The sequence below is a fragment of the Monopterus albus genome, unplaced genomic scaffold (genome assembly GCF_001952655.1).
Source record: "Monopterus albus unplaced genomic scaffold, M_albus_1.0 scaffold14.1, whole genome shotgun sequence".
Classification (NCBI taxonomy): Eukaryota; Metazoa; Chordata; class Actinopteri; order Synbranchiformes; family Synbranchidae; genus Monopterus; species Monopterus albus.
Genome location: NW_018127894.1, coordinates 1686677 through 1704262, shown reverse-complemented (window position 1 = coordinate 1704262; position 17586 = coordinate 1686677). Strand labels below are relative to the sequence as shown.

The 17586-nt window shown below is 41.2% G+C and overlaps 1 protein-coding gene and 1 long non-coding RNA gene across 8 annotated transcripts in view; one reads left to right on the top strand and one right to left on the bottom strand.

Moving 5' to 3' along the window:
- The window catches only part of LOC109955367 (uncharacterized), a 153489-nt gene that overhangs the window by 65883 nt on the left and 70020 nt on the right, over positions 1 to 17586 (bottom strand). The gene's annotated exons all lie outside the window — the stretch shown is intronic.
- Positions 13699 to 17586, top strand: part of LOC109955366 (netrin-G1) — a 63528-nt gene continuing 59640 nt past the window's right edge. For 4 of the 6 annotated variants that reach the window (XR_002274255.1, XM_020591474.1, XM_020591473.1 and 1 more), the window contains exon 1: positions 14935 to 15511. The gene's annotated coding sequence lies outside the window, so the exon portion shown is untranslated. Of the gene's footprint in view, positions 14002 to 14103; positions 14238 to 14934; positions 15512 to 17586 lie in introns of those variants that run through there. The other 2 variants (XM_020591471.1, XM_020591472.1) reach the window with 2 other exon arrangements.

Genomic DNA, 17586 nt, shown 5'->3' with positions numbered 1-17586 from the left:
CCTGCTTGAGCCAGAGACAGATCAAGCTTCCGTACACTGAGCTCAGCCTTACATCCTTACACAACTAACACAAGTATTATCGAAATATGAACTACATACTGTTCTATTACATATTACCTCTGGAATCTGGTTTATTGTTAACCACTACAACTGAATGATAATATATGTGATTCATAGGCTCTGCAGCCATTTTCTAATAAGGTACAATGACCAAAAGAGCTGTAGACAAGGCAAATATGCTCAAGGGGAACAGCCACCAACTGGTGAAACAGATTATTCACAACCTGACAACCCAAATGTTTATTAATTAATAATAACTATTCTACAAAGGATTGGAAAATTATTTATAACTTTGCTCCTTGCTAAGGATACAAACTGCAAGGACATATATTTGTAAATGACAACTAAATAAATTCAACTGATTGGTTTGTTTCTCTGACTTGATTAGCTGGAAGTTGAGGAATAAAAGACATAAAATCAATCCCTATTTTTCATTAGGAAATGCCACTAGTAGTAATTTTCTATATAACTGAATTACTATGGACCACGTTTGTACTTTATGCCTTCAAATAATGTGAATTGTAGTGGTCTTTGGACCAGGTCTTATCTCAAACTCAACTGCATTTGGTGTGAGAATTGACTTAACAAGTGAGGTTGTCTCCATCCCAGAGGCTGCAAGAGCCATGCTGGGTAATTTGTGACTATTATATAATGCGCAGAAGGTAATGTTACTTTCTGATTTATTTAGAAATAATAACTTGCCATGTTTGGTGGCTAAAGACAAGCAAGATAATAATCTCTGGAACAGCAGTAAGCCAATTTCTCTTATGTTCTAATTTCAAAGTGAAATGAGAGCAGTTTAAGGGAGCTACTGGGAGCAGGAGGTTTGTTATTTCTTGTGCTGACTCGAGTTTTTAAAGATGTGATCTCTTTCCTCCTGATATTACAGCAGCTTTAGCACCTGAGTTCTGTTTATAAGCAGTAAGAGTCCCTGTGGTTTTTACCATCCCAATATGTTAACCTCAATGAAAAGTAGATTAGACATGAGTGAGTGCGTGCTTAGTCAAGCCCCAGCACTCACAAATCAAGATAGTGCACCTGATTTTACAGTGTGTGCTAACCTAACAAATCAACATTCTCTAAGTGCACCTAAACATTAACAAGCAGTCTCCACATCCAAATATGTTACCCTCAATCAAAAGCAGATTAGGTAGAGGTCAGTGACTACCTTGTCAGCTGCCAATGGCGCATGTTAGAAATAATGAACCGCACACAACATGACAGACACAAATAGCATGATGTATGCGAGTAATTGGCTCAGCACAGACTGTGCAGACTTAATTGATAGTCAGGTGATTAAAAAGGCAGAACACAAGAAAACTCCAATCAATTAACTGTTTCATGTTTTGCGTGGAAACACCCACACAGCACTGCCTGGAAAACAGAGAAATGCATGTAGTAGCAAACAAAGAATAATGAATGGCTCGGAATTTTAATTAATGACAGTGGAAATGTTTGTCTGTGCTAAATCGTGTTAACATGCACCTAGCGTTGGTTGGTTACCCTCTGCTGACTGTCTTCTGAGTGCCTCCACAAGACATATTCAGCACTACTCTTCTCTGTAATACAATCCAATATCCAGATAATTGATTCTGGGATATATTCCATCTAAGTCTGCCATCTGGGAAGAAGGCTATTGGTCATAAAGCTAAAAATCTTCAAAACATGAATGTTCAACCAAGAAACAACATCTTAGCCTGATTCATTCTAATGGTTTTCTTTATTATTCCCCCTGACAAAAAGACGTGATTTAATAAACTTTACAATATGTTCCAACAACTGACACTACTGTTTCCCAGGAGTCAGCTTTAAAGCCTCACCAAATGTCCTTCTGGCAAAGATTAAGCTGCAGAGCAATTAACGAGTTATGGTCAGCTACTACACAGTAGTGCAAACCAACTGCCGGATATCAGCATGTCAGTTCACCAGAGATCCTTAAAGGATAAGGCCGGTCATTTCCTATATTAATAGTATTTTCAGCAATCTCCAAACAGAGACTAAAGCCAACAATGAATTGCCTCAACTCATAGTTAAGGTCTGTCAGCTGTCAGTCCTGGATAAGCTGGTTCATCAGTGCAATAGACCTCTGTTGTTGTTCAAAAATAATTTAAAACACATCAGGGAAGCACATCACTGCACTGGGTGACACCTTTTTTCATAAAGAAACACCAGACTCAACTATATTGGCCCAAAGGCTCTGTGCGGCCATAATTTCATGAAGTTAGCATGAGTCAGAGTCAACTGTGCAACTGTGTGAGCTCTCAACTGTATTTACATTTTTGCTAGCACCTCACACTCAGGTCCAGGGTTTGTACATGAAGAACTATGTCACCCAGTGGAGTGCTGTGTTCCACTTATGTGTTTTTAATCATTTTCGAACAAAAACTGAGGCCTATGTCCCAGATGAATAAGCTGAACCAGGACTGATACATTGATGGACATTAACCATGAGTAGAGGGAAATCATTGCTGGTTTTGGTCTCTGTATGGGGAGTATTGAAAATACTGTCAATATAAAAACTGAACAGCCTTATCCTTTAAAGGTAACCTGAGCTCTCCTCTGTACCTCATAAAGTCTAAACCTTGCCAAGACACAGCAAAAGAACCTTGGGAAAAATGTGACGTTCTCAGCATGTCATGCCTAATAATTGTCAAGAGGCTCACATGAGTTTGCAGACATGTAAAACAAAACCTAACGCTATTGGAACCAACATTTTAACATTAAGAAATCAACAGTAAAAGGGAAAACCATGCAAAGCTTCCTCCAGTCTACTGACCAGTGGATTGTGCTTTTTCACTTCCAAAGTACCGGTACCACTTGCAGCAATGTTTTTTACTTTCAAGCATGTTTTGTGATACCTTAAGCATTTTGATTCCATCATTATGAGCACAATTTGTATTCAAGGTCATCTTGTCATGACAATCTGAATAAGGCTGTGGCAAGTATGAGCTATCCACAGTACATAAAGCTACAATAAAATCCTGAATAGCATCATCTCATTTGTCTATTGAAGTAAGAGGGCAGGAAATCATGTGAACGTGTCAACTGGCCTGTCATTCAGATGGGAATAGTTCACAGTTATCACCTCATTAGAGTGAATGTTAATCCTAAAAGAATAATTTTATCTCCTCTATAATAGCAAGGAGGGCTGTTGATGAACTGATTTGTTATTACGGTTAAAATTGACTCGTGGCATCCATCATTTTGTGAAATGTAGCACAGCTTCCAGAGAGGTTGGCACATTGCCCACTGCCCTCAAGGAAAGAGATGCTGGGCTCCAGCTGCTTAATATATGCCCTGGTTTTGGTGAAGCTGAGGTGACACCTGGTTGCTCACATACTGTACCTGGCAGAAAATGGAAGTGTGCCTCCCACTCAGTAAAATTTTGAATTCCAGGAATGGAGTATTGTCCATCTATCTACCTATCTATCTATTTCTATGATATATACAAATAAAAGCCTTAATTCCTATGTGTCCTTATAATTGCTTCAGCCGTGAATACCCTACTCAATTTTTCATTTTATTTGGTCTTCAAATTGGATTTGGTTCTATCAGTGAGTTTGCAGTTCTGGTACCTTCTTGCATCTTAATGGGGGTTTGTGTGTATAGACTGGAAATTACGTGAGTGTTCAAGCTCCAGGTAGTCTGTTTCAAGTTTAAATGGACCCATGTGAAAGCAGAGTGAAATCAATACTTTCATGTCACTATTTGGTAAATTAAGCCAAGTAAAACATAAGTGAGATTTCCTCAGATTGCCAACCTTCTTTAGCACTGCATGTTACAGTGTGTGTCACTGGGTAAGATCTGACGGAAGTGAGAAGCTGAGAAATATGTCCAGTGCAATAGGAAATACAAGACTTTTAAGGATTCAGTGTTGCTTCATGGAATGGCCACTCATGAGAAGATGTTAGAGAGATGCCAGTTACTGTAAGACAGGGGGACGAAGGTAGAAACGTGTTCTCTGCAACAGGAAACAACGGGGTTCACAGGTAATCTGGTTGATGTTTAGAGAAAGAGTTTCACAAGCAGCAATGCCAGTGTTAACTTAAAAATGAATTGCTCTTTCATTTCAATTTCATTTGTTCTGCCTGATGTTGCGTTCATGTTTTCTGGGGTGGGCTGGTTTCAGGGACATTATTTTCAATGGGGAGTATGACTGTACTCTCTTAGGCAGCTATGGTGTGAGAGCTGTAGTTCCAGGCACTACCCTGATTTTTCACCAGACAAACTCTAGTAAATTGAACTGTGACCTCTCATCTGCTGACTTCCACAATACAGATCAAATGGATTTTAGAATGGACAGTACACTGATGTTATGTAGCCAGTAACTTTACTGTAGAGAACAATTAAACAACAGCTTGTTGCTTTGCTTTGCCCTTAATGATCAGTGGCAAGTGAGTCCATCTCACTGATGTAATTTGCAGTCACAGGAGCTGTTGTAGCATTTGTTAGAAGCTTCCAATTTTGTACCAAGTTAGCTAACTAAATTTTTTATTGCTGTGTACAAAGCTCTGATAGGTCTATTGTTTTGCGAGCCTGGAGAAACCATCAATGAGCACAACACCAAACCTGTTTGAATCACTGAAAAAACCAGAGATGGTCAGATACAAGACTGTCAGTCAACATTACCATGGTTTCATTTGTTTATGTTAATTATATTATGACAACAACTCACTGTACTGGTAACTAACAGAGGTAATGTTTTTAGTGTTGCATTATGTTTTATCTGTTCCATTTTAGAAGAGAAGTAAACAGGTATATTTACAAACTTAAATCTCTCAAATGAGCATTTCTTTCCCCAGCACGAACACATTGCAGCGTTTGAGCGAATTCCAAAGTGTGTTTCCTGACTCTCCCATCTCCTTCCTTACCCTGATCACTTCCTGTTCTAAGCTGCTCTGCAGTGGCCTTGGCATACTCTCCAGAAAAGTGTCACATATTCCTTGTATACAGAAACTTTTATGTGCGGTAACAACCTACTCAAATTCACAACTATGTCTCACTTGGAGAAAAGCTACACTGTCATATGCCACCCCAACGGCAGCTCAACCTGTCACTTTAAAGGTGAAGTTTCACTCCAATTATCAGTAGGCCTTTGGTGACGCAATCAGCTAAGGTACAGTAAATAGCTGTAACAACCCTCTCATCCAAACTTTACATTAGATGAGTGATGTTTGTTAGTGGTTTGTGAATTGAACTTTAATTATAGCCAGAAGCACTCAAAGATTTTTATGTAAATCACCAATACCTGAAAAACATTTGGGTTAACTTTCACAGGGAACTGGGAAGTTATCTAATATTTATATCTCCCCTAATTGCATGGCATAATTACAACCTTGGCCTTAAGAAAGGCTTTGGAATAAACTGAATTAATTTGGCAGCCATAAGTTGAGCTTGCATGCTGATTCACACAGTTTCACCTCTGGAGAAACATCTGATTAAATACACTAATAATACATTTAAATCAGATAGAAATGCTTCTTGAGGGAAAAAAAGCCTGAAGCTGGATGGAACGCAAGTGTGCAGAAAATCTCAGCCTACACAAGGTTTGATGACAACAGGGTTAAAAGTGACTCAACACACTCACTCATTCTTTCTCTCCATCTTATCTCTGCAGGTCTGAATGTTTCTTTATTCTCTGTGTTTCTGTCTCTCCTTCTTCTTCATCATTTTCTCTTGACTGCTCACACACAAACACACACACATACGGGGCTGCTGATCCCATCCCCCTCTGCGGTCTTCCAACATGCAGGTGGGGTCACAGATGATTAAAGCAGTGGCAGGCGGACTCCACTTTGAAACTATCAATAGACCCCCAGGAGCTGAATCAAACAGCAAACCCTCCATCTCTGTCAGCCCTGGCTCTCAGTGGCACCAAGGGAGAGGACGTGCAGAGGGTGAGAGGGCAGACTCCACCTCGGTGTCTTTGTCGTGCACCATACAATGCGGCTGAAAAACTGTGAAACAACGACGGAGGAATTCCTGACTCTCTGATGTGATTTCAAGCTGGCCTTGTGGATTCATTCTGCTGACCCTGCAGCCTTTGACCAGGGGGTCTGGGGTGGGCCGTCTACTGCAGCATTTTTCCCACCACTTCTGAACTACTGCAGCTTGCAATCTGATATTCAATGAAGTATGGTCTCATAGCTGTTGTTGCATTGCTTATGTAATCAAAATAAAGGAAGCAAAGGTCAAAACCCACAGGGTCTCTTTTCACAGACCAACTAGGGCAAAGGTGACTGTGATGATTGAAATTTCAATTTTTTTGACTGTTTTAACTTGAGATTTTCACTTCTACTTTCAGCCATGCCAGAGGCACGTCTATAGAAATGGCAACAAATGAATGTCGGTCCACCATCTTGATAGAGATTAAAACTACTCAGCAACTACTTGATATATTGCCATTAAATCTTGTTTCACGAGCAAGGACCACACCATAGATGTAAAGTTAATAGAATTTAATTGGCATAATAGAAAATTTAAAGGATCAATGTAGGATGTGTGATTAGGTTAATCTCAAAGTCATATGCATTTTAGGAAAGGCTTTGGAAGGAACTGCTGCTGCTCCAAGTTAGCGGACCCCACTGCATGAGAGGGAAAAGAGAGAAAGAGGGAAGCAGAATGAGAATAGGGGAGGGTGGTTGGGGTACAATGAAGTGAAAAGAACCAATTTTAATGAATGGGGACGCAGATATAGACATGAGCAGGAAGTGGCATGTTAGAAGCATGATTCTGCTCCTGAACTTCAGATTAACAATCATTTGTTTAAAATTTGTAAAAAAAAAAAAATAATACTCATGGTCTTTTTCAAAAGTAAGCAGATTCAAATATGAGTGTGATTGTGGGAAATGGTCATAATAATTTTCTATCTATCGTTGTACACTGCTTAGAATCAAAATGAGCATGCACAGTTATGCATGTGACTGTCAGGGTGGTGTGGTAGTATTTCCAGGAGGAATGATTTAATGGAAATGTCAAGAGCAGCAGTCGCTCCAAGCAAGGGCTGAACCCTCTGATACAATGTGAACCACTTACCTCAGTGGGGATGACAGACTTGTTGTCATTCAGCTCTGGTCCCTACCAGAATCTGCCTTTATCAGACAGAAATGGCACTGTCACTTTTTAATGGGATTACAGGTCTTTCATTGCATATTAATTTGCCAGAAATCAATATGGGCTGTGGTACTATATGCGGTTTTTTAAACACCTAGCTGCTCAGCTTACATTCTGCAAAAGAGTGATGAAGAGCACGAAATAAAAGAATGGGAATTAAAGTGCAAAGTACTGATGTATGGTTTCTGAATGTAAGAAAAGGAAATAAGGAAACACTATGAAAAAGCAGTGTTGTGTAGGTGATGAATAAAGGAAACAAGTGTCCTTTACTTGACTGCACAAACATACGCGCACAATTCCAAAAAAACTTACAAATGTGTCGTATGTGAGGTATAACACTGTAACTTCAGCCATCTTGAATCTCTCTCTTCTTCTCTACCCTCATTACACTAACTTACAATAGTGCCACCTGATGGTGCAGAGTAGCAAGCATCTGGATGTGACAAGATACAACATCTCTCACTGTACAAGATTAAATTCTCAATTCCATTAAAGATAGCAGTAAAGGGCGGATTACAGCAAGATAAATTTTCAGCCATATCTGAAACAATAGTGTGTTGTAAGTACTAAACATAGTGATACTAAGAGCTTATGGTAACCTGTTAACATTAGCTCACAACAACATAGCGTAGCATGAGACATGTTAAACATTAAACAGTGTACCTCAGTGTAAAACACAGTAAATGGCTAACTGTTACCTACCTTCCACTACTGTCTCTAGTACATAGAACAAATGATGAACCAACTTTACGGCTGCCGTACTCCAATCACTGCATTCATGTTATGTTCCATAGAGCAGTTAATAATGCAGCTCATGCCATAACATTATTCTCGTGCCACTTAGGCCTGTGTTTAGCTGGTGGCAGTTTGATGGGAGCACGATGAGTGGCATGGGTGTGAGGCAGACTTGATGTGTTACTATCTTCTTCAGCTGCAAAGGGAAAGTGGGCAAGATGAGATGCATTCCATATATTTCTGTCACTCAACAAGGAGGAGTTGGGACCTATACTCTTCTTCACAATTTCCAGAGAAGAGAATCTAGGGTGTGCTTTAGGGGTATGATGAGGTTTCCTTATCCTCACTCTCTCCCCAGGCAGAAAAGGCGTGCATGCGCCACGTTTAACATCACTGTAACATTTCATGCCACACTGATGTCTAAGGACTGCTTGACATGCAAAATCATCCAGTGGAGACATGGCAGACTGCAGGGGAAGAATGTCCAGTTTAGTGTGCATTTTCCTTCCTTATATAGGTGTTCATGACGTGAAGTAGAAACTGTAGCATGTGGTGTGGCACGGTAAACTTGGAGCCCGTTCGTGACAGTTTCTTTCCAAGGCTGTGACTGTTGGATTACAGTTTGGATGCAGCTTCTGAGGACACGATGAAACCGTTCAACAGCTCAGTTGGCAGGGTAGTAGACTGATGTTCTGCTAGGAGATATGGCTCTGGTTTGGAGGAATGAGGCAAAGGCTGCTGAGGTGAAATGTGCACTATTGTCCTCTGGGTTGCCATGACGACTGAAAACAGAGGTCAGGAGCTGAATAACTTCGTCTCTTATAGTGATATGTGAAAAAGCAAGTTCGGGCCACTTGGAATAGTAGTCAGTTAATGTGACTGCATATCTGTAGGCAGGAACAGCTGTGTCAAATGGTCCCACAGTATCAAGGCCAAGCTTTTTCCACAGTGGAACAGGTTGGGGTGGAGTAGGGTGTGTACTTTTAGGCCCTTTTATCATTAGACTGGCAGAGGACACATGAAGATATGCAAAACTATACTCATGAGTCAATTTTTGTCACCAGTAGAAGTCTCTGAGGGGCTGCTTTGTTCAGATGATACCTTGGTGGCTCTCATTTGCAAGTGTGATCAGTGTGTGTCGCAGTGAGAGTGGCCAATGAGCCTTGAGCATCTGAGAATGTAGTTACCCTTCACTGAGAGTTCGTCTCGTACGGAACACCTGAACCATCAAGAAGAAGAATCTTTATTTTTTTGTCATTGTGACACGTACAACAAAATTCTGTTTGGAGCTGAGGGCCCCAGGCCGCTGCGTGCATACACGCCGCCATCATGGGCAACTTGGGGGTTTCATTGTCTTGCCCAAGGACACTACGACATGTGGACTGCATATTTGAAACTTCAATCTTCCAGTTGGGAGACCTCTGCTCTAGCCACCGCACCTATGTCGCACCAATCAACTGACTTAATGTAGGCAGGCCAATAGTGCTCAATATGTGAGCATAAAGCTGAGTTCAGGGCAAGAAGAGCAACTAATCTCAATTTCGGGCACCGGGAGAGAGGACAAAATAACTAAAATCTGGGCTACCACGTCAGGGTCTCTAGAGTCTGGAAACACAGGCAAGGCAAGGCATGAAAGGCAATCAGCTGCATAGTTCTGAGAACCAGAACAGTAGATGACATCAATCAAAACACAGCAGACATGCAAACCAGCGGGCAACATGCATTCCAGCCCAACCAGTCCCTTTTGTGCTGAGCAGCATTGTCAATGCCTGGTGGACTGTGCAAAGAGTAAAACATTGTCCCTACAGGTATGTTCTTCATTTCATTCTTCATTCATTCTGCAGCCCACACACAAGCACGCTTCTTTTCAACAGTAGTATTTTCACTATGTTGCAGTCAGTGTGTGAAGCAAAAGCCACAGGTTTCTCTGTGCCATCAAGTTGAAGCTGTGCAAAAACAGTACCAAGTCATTAACCACTTGTGTCAGTAGATATCACTGTGCAAGTGCAGGACTATTGACAAGGAATTTAACTTCCTCAAAACTGCTCTGACCTGGAGCAGTCCATGTGAAGGTGTCCCTGTCAGTGGCACACTCACGCAATAGGGCCACAACAGCTGCAAAGACACTTAAGAGTACCAGGAGACCAGGCCAGAAAAGATGTCAGTGTAGCAGTATCAGATGGGGAGGGGCTTTCAAGACTGCATCAATGAGTTCTTGGTCAGGAAGGATGCCATCTGCAGTGATGGTATGAAGTGGAGGAATGATATTTATTGCCAGTAAGCACTAGTCCTGCCTCTTTTAGTTTCTCCAGGACAGTATTGAGATTCTGATCATGTTTTTCTGTAGACAATGAAGTCATCCACATAGTTCTCTGAAGATCTTCGAGAACTAGACGAACTAGAGAACGAGACCTGGAAGGTCTTTGAGAATGTCAGCCATCATCTTCTGGAAGGCTGAAGGGGCAGATGCAAGTCAGTTCAAGTTCACTGACAAGAGAAGTAGGTGTACTTGCATTAATTCTGCATAGTAATTTCTTTGGCACTTGACATAGCTCCCTCAAGCATAGCACAGTCACATTAGGTAACTGTACCTCATGTACATCTCTGGTCATGGAGGAACGGCAAACACAAGTGAAATGTCCAACTTTATGGCAAGACTTGCACACACTGCCTTGGCTGCAGGGCACTGTGGAAAATTAGCCAGATGTTTGTATGAGCCACATCTGAAACAGCCATGTGTAGACGGAGCAGTGGCAATGAGAGGTTTATTGGGGCTAGTGTTCTGTTTGTATTTCCGTTTAGAAATGTCTGAAGGGGGCTGTACAGCTTGCACTAAAGTGCTGTTACCTGCTGTTATTGTTTATGCTTACTGCGCAGATTCCACTTTGGCTGCAACTGTAATTGCTCTATCAGGTCTCAAATTAGGTTCAAATCAAAAAAAATTTATTTATATAGCACTTTAAAAACAACATCCAGTTGGCCAAAGTACTTTACATAGGCAGAATAAAATCACAATAAATAACTAAAATAAAATAAATAGGTTCAGTGCAAAAATAAAACACTAACTCAGACGCACAGATGACACACATTCAATAAATTAAATTAAAAGGAATGCATCAGGCCCTACTGTGTATTAAAAACCAAGGCAAATAAATATGTTTTAAGCAAGGATTTAAAAGTAGTCAGGTCAGTAGTTGACCTAGCATTAAAAGGTAGACTATTCCACAATTTAGGGGCTGCAACAGTAAAAGCAGGTCACCCCCAGTGTTTATATCTGGCCATAGGAACCTCTAAAAAAAACTGGCTTGAAGATCTGAGGGACCTTGTAGGTTTGTGCCAGTGCACTAATTCAGTGAGGTATGATGGAGCCAAACCATTAAGAGCCTTAAAAACAAAAATCAATAACTTAACATCAATTCTAAAACGGACTGGAAGCCAGTACCGGGGATATATGCTCCAATTTTCAAGTACTTATCAGAAGACGAGCAGCAGCGTTTTGAACCATCAGGAGACGAGAGAGGGAGGACTGGTTAACACCATAGTATAGAGCACTGTAATACTGTAATAGTCAAGGTGGGAAGTGATAAAAGCATGGATTGCAATCTCAAAATCATTAAAAGAAAGGAATGACTTGACTTTACTTAACAACCTGAGGTGGAAAAAGCTATTTTTCACAACTGGGTTGATTTGCTTGTCAAACCTTAACTCACAATCAAACCTCACCCCTAGGCTTTTTACAGTAGACTTCAGATGATGAGCCAGGGGGCCCAGACCCTGGTCAAAAGAAGTTAAGTTCACCAAGTCTCCAAAAAGCACACAGTTATATTTTCATAAAAATTTAAATAGTTAGGTGCCAGCCATCATTTCATGTCTTTCAGACAGTCAAACCGTGGCTGTAATGACATCCGTCTTGTTGCTTTCAATGGTAAATACAGTACATCTGAATGTCATCTGCATAACAGTGACAAGAAAAGCCATATTTCCTTAAGACAGATCCGAATGGAAGCATGTACAACAAGAACAGAATGGGACCAAGCACAGATCCTTGGGGGACACCACAGGAAAGGATTGTTGAAGAGGATGAACAGGAACCAATAACAGTAAAAGGTCTGTTGGTTAGACAAGATCTCAACCAATTAAGAACAGTACCTTGAATTCCTGTATGCTGTTCCAAGCAAAATAAGAGGATTCCATGATCCAATGTATGGAAGGCAGCAGTGAGATCTAAAAGCACCAATAAAACCGAATCCCTGGTGTCCCTAGCCAACAGGATATCATTACTGATTTTTAATAATGCCGACTCAGTACTATGTTTTGATTTAAAACCAGATTGAAATTGCTCCTCAATGTTATTACCTGCCAGAAAAGATTGGAGTTGGATAAAAACAATTTTCTCCAGAACTTTAGACATAACAGGTAATTTAGAAACTGGTCTAAAATTAGAAAACACTGAAGGATCAAGATTAGGCTTTTTGAGAAGAGGCTAGACAATGAAAGCCTCTGGCACTGAACCTGTACTTAGACATAAATTAAATAAATTAATTAGAGCCATAAAGCTAGGCCCAAATGACTCAAAAACATCCTCACTCTAGTAGGCAAGCAATCCAAAGAACAGTGAGATGCTTTCATGTGGTGAACCAGTTCAGATTGCATAGGCAAAGATATAGACTGAAACTGATCAAAGATAGCAGAATGGAGAAGAATATCAGCTGGGTTAGGATTAGTAGAACTGGAACACTGCCTAATGCTAGTAATTTTATCAATAAAATATTGAAGAACACCCTCACATACTGCTACAGATGCCTCGGGATGAGAAGCAAGGTTACACGGGTTGATAACAGAATTAATTGTACTGAACAAAACCTGAGGTTTATGATGATTACTGACCACAATGTTGGAAAGACAGTTCGGTTTGGCAAATTTCACAGCCTTCACGTTCACGCAAAAGTCTTTCTCTAATACTGGGGTTGGCAACATGTTGGATTAGCTGGTCACGGATCATTTCATCAATTTTATCATCAAATCCGACTTTGGAGGCAAGATCTAGTAATGCAGTTATATACTGTGCAACAGTCTCATGCGGTGCCTGTATTCACTTCCTAAAAGCATGCCGTTCTACAACAAGGTAACGTAAGCAAATTCTCGCTTCTTCCCTACCCTCCATCGCATTATCTTACAATAATGCCACCTAGTGGTGTACAATAGCATCTAGGTTACAAGAAACCAGGGAGGTCAAATGGACCTGTGAAAACAAAATGGTCTATACAAAGGAGTTTATTCTAGAAGTTTGAGATGGATGTTAAGATGGGTGTGGAAAGGAAGACAACTAAATGACAATATAAGGAACAAAGAGGGTAAAGGAAGGAAAAAGGAAGCTCAACATTTGTTTTTACTATAATAAGCTATATTCATCAGGAACAACTGCTACATTGTGCTTCAAAGCATTATTTTAATGAGCAACATTTTACTTTTCTTCATTAAAAATCCATCCGAGCAGGTGGTGAAGTTGCCTACAGGGTGTAGGATCTGTCCAGGGTACTGAAAACGCATGCAAGTAGATTTCAAAAGACACTACATTTCTTGTGAAAGGTTTTACAAACAGCAGAAAAAAAGCCCCTGTGCACGCTGCGTCTTTGAAAGAACACAATCCTCCTGCACGCCCAGAGAAATATGAATGAAAAATAAAGGTCTAGAGCTACTGTATTCTACAACTCAGTAGTTCTGAGCCTTTACAGCAGCACCGACATGGGATATGGTCTACTCAATTACTGTGGTGACCTTCAGCTTGGCGCGGCTGTTCTTATCGTGCAATCTCCACCAGTTGGCATTACACCACAATTAAAATGCGTGTTCAAAGCGACCTGTCACCGCGGCTGTTTGCCGTGCTGCTTGGCACCCTGTAGTGGAGAGGGTGACATCTATGACTCCTCGCCAAGGGAGCCCGGTAGACGCACCTAACTGTAGTTATTCTTTCAGTTCTGCTTTCAAAATTCACCGAATAATTACACCACCAACTCCGGCCAGGGGAGTTTTCTCTCTTCCCTTTTCCTGTTTGCAAGCGCAGTTTCAATCCGCTACATTCTTAGATGAAAGGTAAGATCTTTTTCTTTTTTTTTCCCGAAAGCATAGCCTCCCGAAGCGGTGCTCTGGTGGTAATAATCTGTGTCTATGACTTGAGGCGGTAATCGGCGTGTGGGCAAACAACCAAATTAAATTAGCGATATTTTCAGAAGGATGTTTTTTCCTCGGCGATCCTTTCTCGCAACTTGCATTCTAATTGTGTTGGACGGTGAATATCTGCCCTGAGGACTCGCTTCTGTCAAGTTTCGGTGGGTTTCCTCTCCACATGCATCCCTGTCCTTTTTATAGCTCCTGAAATGTGATAATAAAAACTCAGCGAGTTTACTTACAGGTCAGAATTGCAGGGCGTTAGACTGCACGTTACATGTAGTGCCGTGTGCCTTATTACACGTGAACAATGTCGTTACTATTTTTACATGCAGTATTTGTGACAATTGTTTTTTTTTTTGCCAAATGACATCAGTGCCTTAAGGCTCGCAGCTGCCTGAGCTCAGAGACCTGGACGCTGCTGTATTAAGCGATACAGCCCACTGCTGAGTAATTATCGAGTAACTTCTAATAGAATACTCAACTTTACTGCCTCCGCTAATGTGATTTTCTTTTGTGATTCGATATTAAGAGTTGAGAATTAGCCTATAAAAAGGGGAAAATGCATCTTCCGTTATTTTTTAAAGCACCACTTCAAGATATAGGCTAAGCACTTTCTTTGTTTAATTCCAGAGTACAGGTGCATTTCAAAAACATTAGCCCCAGTAGGGGGTTAAAAACGATACGATACGAAGGCTCAACGTCTTAAAATAGTCCAGAATTATTTTGTGCTTCTTATTTTGCACAGCAACACAACTCTAACAACCACGTAAAACAAGGGTTGAAGTTTAAAATTTACCAATCAAGTCAGTATTATCTTTAGGACCCGGCGGAGAGCTTATATGTAACTGGACATAGTAGCTCCATTTGAGGAAGATTGGTTATCTCTCTCCTCCTCTCCCATCCACAACTCGGCGGAGCTGAGAAATCTAACCTAACCAAAGGACTCCCAAGAGCTACTCTCCATCGGGATGTGTTTTAATGCGCGCTGATGGACTTTAATGAATGTGTGACCACTGTGAATCCCCTTAACGATTACTTGATGTATTTGTCGTGCGCCATTCCGATGAATGCTGCGCCAAGAGCAGCGCTGCGTAAAGTCAAACAGCCTGTGTGGACAGCAGTCGATACTCGGCTGCGTTTGTAAAGGCGAAATAACAGATCTGAATGTGGCAGAGTCCCGGACTGCTATTTGGAAGGAAAGGCTGCTTTAGTGAAACGCACAAGTTTAAAGAAAAGTTGGGACAACGTTGTGTTCTCCAAGTGAATGCGCGCTTTCTGCGCATACAACGCTTTTATTTATCCATTTGGTGCGAAATTAGAAGAAATTAGAACGAGACGAACCAGGCAAAGGCGTATGAGAATCTCTCTGCAACTACTCTCGGCTGTAAATAACTTGTTGAATGAGCAGCTCGTCCCAGGAGCGTATTTAAATGTGAGTATTGCTCTAATTTGAGCACTAAGATTGTGCATTTTCCCTTTTGCATACCGTCACTTGTATGATGATGACATTCATGACTAAATGGGCAATAACAGGATAATTGAAGTGGGCTGTTTCATGGGCGGATCGTTAACAGTAATCAGGTCTGAAGTGGGTTAAATGAAAAAGGAATGAGCGGCTGATATAAAGTGTAATAGAATCAGTATCTTGCAGTTTGTGCGTGTTACCATTTTCTCTATTTAAGGAGTTTTACTATGTTGCGGAGACATTTCTCATAGCTAGACATCTGAATTTACATCTAAAGTCGCTGGTGTTTTTAATGTGCCATCATTTCCATCAGTTCTTTAGTAACAGAAATAATGTCACTTTATAACCTGTTGCGCAGCAAGTCAGTAAAGTCAGATCTAGGTGTGCCTCGCCTTTGCGCAAAATGTGACCCACAACATAACGGACAAACCTCTGTCCTGTCAAACTGGTTCGTTCTTTGCATCGCAACTAAAATTGGACATATGACCAGACAAAACCTATAAGTGCTGGACTTTGGTCTTTATTCTGGGATTCTGGTTGCATGAATTTTAAATGTTTGCCACATGCTCCGCATTTTTGCATGTTAGTCGTTCAGGACAAGAACTTTGAATAATACATGGCAGCAGATTTATGTGGCAGCGGGCTCATTGGCTGGCTGGCTGGCTGCTGGGAACCACACCGAGGGGCCCTCACACTGTCATGACATCAACCATGTCCTCTCAGAGAAAAGGCTCTTTGTAGAAAAGCACAGTCTGCTTTTGTCATACTGCAAATAGAAAGCCAGCCAATGTGGCAAGATTTGTAGAGAGGTTAAAGCAGAGGTTAAAGGTGCAGCCCTGGCACTTTAATTGCATGTTTCATGCGCTTATATATTTAGTGCGGCAAGGAGAGACAGAGAAAGACAAAGAAATGATGGTGGGGTTGAAGGAAGAAAGAGCAAGAGTGAGAGACTGAATGAGGGACTAAGGCAGAAGGAACGAAGGAGAGAAAGACAATCAGAAGACAAATGTGCGCCAGTACAGACATGCTTCTGCTTGCCAGTCGATCCCACTGTGACTCATATGGAATGGTTGGTTCTTGGCTTGGAGAACGTTGGAAGCATTAACCCATTTATTGTTGTACTCATCAGCCAGCCACAGAGCATCAGTCTGCTCAAACTGGCTGCAGATCAGAAGTTATTGGTTGGGAGTCAGCAAAATCAATAAACACAATGAGGCAGTATTGTATGTGTGCACATCCAAAATCCTGACCAGGTGTTCGGTACAGAATGGCAAGACAACAAAATGGCAACTGTTACAAGAAAAAAAACACAAAGGGATCATCAGTCTGCCCCGTCAACGCCTCTCTTTTTCTCTTTCTCTCTCTTTTTTTTGTTTTTATATTAAAATCAATAAAAGTGTCACCTTCCACTCAGTGATATCAGTCCAAACAGTTACTGTGGAGCTCCCAATAGGAGCAGATCTGATGTCCTGTATTTCAGGACCACGGACAGCGTCCCTCCACACTGGCCCTGTAAAAGAGCCAAGAGGTGATGGGAGAGCCACGCTCAACGACAGAAAACAAAGCCAAACTTTAGTGGGATTACGTTAAAATGAACTGAATACATCAACCATGGTTTTTAAGAGTCTAGCCAGGAGTTTGTAGCCAATATAAGCCACGGGGCACGGCTGCTTGCTGACTTTTAAAACACTCTGCCATGCTTGAGCTGCCCAAGGGATGGAATGCAAGCGGACACAAGGGGGTGTTTCAGAGACTTCAAAAACAAGCAAAAGAAAAGAGACAGAGAGAACGTGAGAGAGAGAGGGGGAGTGAAAAAGGGAGAGAGAGGTGGGGTGGTCACCCAAAGTTCTAAGCTCTCTCTCCTTGCATACCAAGAGCTGCTCAAATATTGATGACTTTTAATATAGAATCTGACCTCATATTTTTCTCATGGGAAATTATGACATTCCTAGGTTCCTCCTGGCATTTTGAGTGCCACCAAGTATGAGGTAGAGATGCAGATACAGAGAAAGCAAGGGTAGAAAATTATAATTTTGATGTAC